Genomic DNA, 3,611 nt, shown 5'->3' on the forward strand with positions numbered 1-3,611 from the left:
TCATATTGGATGACTTCTCTCACTCAGACATGCAGATAGTACAGTGAATATAGAACTGTACTTGGATTTAGGACGACTTGAACTAAAAACTTGCCCCAGGTCCTTATGACGTCATTTTGCTTCTCTACATTTTTTTTATTTTTTTTTCTTATCTTTTATTATCTGCATCAGTTAAGATTAGGTGTGTCATTTAATGTCATGCACTGATGGACAGAAGAGAAAGAATAGGGGAAAAAGGGATAAAGAAAGGGAAATAGGAACACCTGTGAAAATCTGTAATAAAAACGATCTTTTCTTAATTCAAAGGTAAGTTTTGGCATTTTATATCCAACTCCCTTTTCCACCCCTCCCTCACCAAAGTTCCATCCAGAGTGAGAGAGGGTCACCCTATGGTGACTAAGGTGTTATGGCCAGATGCTCAGAGCTCCCTCATTGGCTGCTGTTAGATGCATGTGGATTTTACTTTTGTATGTGTGTATGTTTTAAAATTTTCATGTTTCCTTAAATAATTTCTTATTGATTCTTAGATGTTCCAGTTCACTGGGGTGACCTAGTTATGTGGAAACATGCCAGTCTGCCCATGGCAGACTCCTTTCCACCAGTTGGGGTCTGAGTTATCAAGGACCTGTATGAAATCTCCCCAAGGGAAGCCCAGCTCTCCATCTTCTTGGAGGTCAAAGTCAAAGAGGACCTGGACATATGTTGGTTGCTGTGGCACCTGTTCTATGTTCCTTAAGAATATCTGCTGGTTTCTGGAAACTGAGGTGGATCTGTGATAATCTACCAGCTTATTTAAAGAATTGAACTTTACCACTCATAGAAAATACTTCCCAACCTCATCTCGGAGCACCTTGAAATACTGCACATCATTTCCAAACTTGACAGAGAGGGAGAAGTCCCCGGCTGCACTGCTCTCCCGGATAAGAAAGGCACCATCATGTCGCTGTTTGCCAAGCATTTCTTCTGCCTTTGCTCTGGGGATTTTGCCAAAAAACCACGGATGTGGTTTCATTTCTATGTAGTTTTTGGGAATGAAGCCATCTTTTCCATTAAGTTCTGCTTTATAAGAATTTTGATCACATTCTTCATTCAATACCTTGACGATGTCACCCCTTTTGAAGCTCAACTCATCATCTGCAGTGGCTTTGAAGTCGTATTTGGCAATCGCTTCCATGCTGAGATCTGCTAAATGCTCAGTAGCTTGGGGCAGGAGGTAATGGAGACCTCCTTGCTGCAGCAGTCTACCTAGGCTCAGATTCTCCTCTTTCTGAGATCTGATTTGGTGAAACTGCTTGTAGAGGAGATATAAGATTCTGCCAGTGGCGCCGTGTTCCCACTCTCCGCCCTGCCGGTCCGTCCACTCTTAGCGAATGGCTGCTGAGATCCCGGCGCTCCCCGCAGAGTAGCGCCCGCCGGCGCCTGGTAGCCGCAGCACCTGCTTCTCTACATCTCAGGTTTGATGTATGTAAAGTGTTGTTATTTGGTTGTGTCTTACTTTCTGTGATTCTTTTTGAGATTTGCTTGGCAAAGATTCTGTAGGCAAAGAATCGTGTCTGATTCCGAATATGGTGTTCTATCCATTGCACCATATAGGCTCTCAAAAAACTTATTTATTAAGAAAATATTTATAAAGACCACTGTAAGCCTCAAATTTCCATATAAATGTTAGCTACTGTAATTAATATAATTATTATATATCATATTAAAGTAGGGGCATAGAACAAGGTAATGCCACAGAGCAAGAGAAAAAAAAAATGACTTCATGTGCCATCATTGCCACAAATGATCTGTATGACCTTACAATTCTCAAGGTTAGTTAGGGCCCTCACAATATAAATTACATAGTCAAGTCTTGATTTGACACATTCTCGGAAGGTAAAAACTCAAGATTATAATAATCGTTGCCAAAGGAACTTTAGGAATATCTGAAGGAAATGGAATGAAAGGTACAGAATGGAAAAACTTGAAATGAAGGAATATTGAGGGAAATTGAAACAAGAGAATATGGGGACTGTGCTTTAGTAATAAAGCAGCTAGAAAACAATAGCTTGACTATAGAACAATAATTGTCAGAACAAATCAAACAGTTAAAAAAAAAAAGAAAATATAAGAAAAAAAATTAAAATGGCCAAGAGAGGTCATCTAGGAATAATTTAAGAATTATCAGAATATATAAAATTATGATCAGAAAAAAGTCACAACAATATGTTTCAAGAAATTATACCTAAAAATTATGTAGAACGTTTAAAAACAGAGGTTCTCCCTAAACCATTCAGGAATAGAAAATCTGACTTCTTGCGTTTCCAAACAGAACTCAATTGGCTGCATTCTCTAGGTCTTTGTTGAGAAGTAACAGGAGAGTTAAAGTTTTATGCTTCTACTCAATCCAATATCTCAAATCCTCCAATGTTAGAAAATTAATACATTTATTTAATGATGGGAGACATAATTATTTTTATGATATTTTATATTATATTATATATGTATATGTATATTAATTTTATAATATATGAAGTCATAATAAAAACATAACAAAAACATGAAAAAGGAACAAAGTAATTAATCTAATCTGTTTGGTTTTTTTTTACTTAATGTGATATATGCACAGGAGAATTCACATTGGATGACCTCCCTAATTCAGACATACAGTAAACCCCATAAAGAATTCACAAAATGAAAACTCCTGAAAATAGCATAGCCAAAATCAAGGGCTTTCATGCTGAAGAAATAAAATTCTGTCAGCAATCAAAAAGAAAGCCTTCAACTTCCAAGGATCTACATTTAAAATATCTCCATGTCTCTTCACTAAATGCAATCTTACTTGGTTTGTAAAATCTTATGAAACTTTTCTGACAGCTCTTATCAGTAACAGTCTTTGGCCTCTTAGACCTTACAACATATTTAATTTATATTTCTTTGCTATATTTGAATGTTTTACTGACAATTGCATAGTGCTTACTATATGCTAGGCATTGAACTAAAATTCAGATAAACTTTTATCACATCCATTTTTGGAACAAACCTGGGAGACAGGTATTGTCATTATCCCCATTTTATAAATAAAAAATGTGATTTGCATAATATTACATAAATAGCAAAAGTCTAAGGCTGAATTTGAACTAATATCTTGCTGACTCAAACTTGGAACTTAATCCATTGTGACACTTCACTGCTTAGTAGTCATTTGGGTACATATCTTATCCCCTTGGGAAATTCAAGTTACATCATAGCTGGGGTTGTCTAGTATAATATAAATTACTTAAGAGTAAGAACTGTTTCATTTTGCATCTGTCTCTATCCCCAGTGCTTAAGACAAACCTATCCCATAATAAGTATTTAATAAATTAATAAATGCTTGTGAATGAATTAAATGATTTGTTCTTTTAAATTTTTTATCTTTATTTATTTAATTATTTTGCTGAGGCAAGTAGGGTTAAGTGACTTGCCCAGGGTTATTCACCTATGAATTGCTAAGTGTCTGAGGCCATATTTGAAGTCAGGCCCTCCTGACTTCAGAACTGATGCTCTATCCATTGTGCCTCTAAATGATATGTTCTTTATTGTTATTTCTCAATCAATTACCATATTAGGTGATACACAGAAAATACTCA

The 3,611-nt window shown here is 35.9% G+C and overlaps 1 pseudogene; it reads right to left on the reverse strand.

Annotated features, from left to right (window-relative positions):
• Nucleotides 1-523: 523 nt before the first annotated feature.
• Nucleotides 524-1,256, reverse strand: LOC127561924 (growth factor receptor-bound protein 2-like; annotated as a pseudogene).
• Nucleotides 1,257-3,611: the final 2,355 nt, after the last annotated feature.

Source organism: Antechinus flavipes, chromosome 4 (assembly GCF_016432865.1).
Source record: "Antechinus flavipes isolate AdamAnt ecotype Samford, QLD, Australia chromosome 4, AdamAnt_v2, whole genome shotgun sequence".
In the NCBI taxonomy this organism is placed as follows: domain Eukaryota; kingdom Metazoa; phylum Chordata; class Mammalia; order Dasyuromorphia; family Dasyuridae; genus Antechinus; species Antechinus flavipes.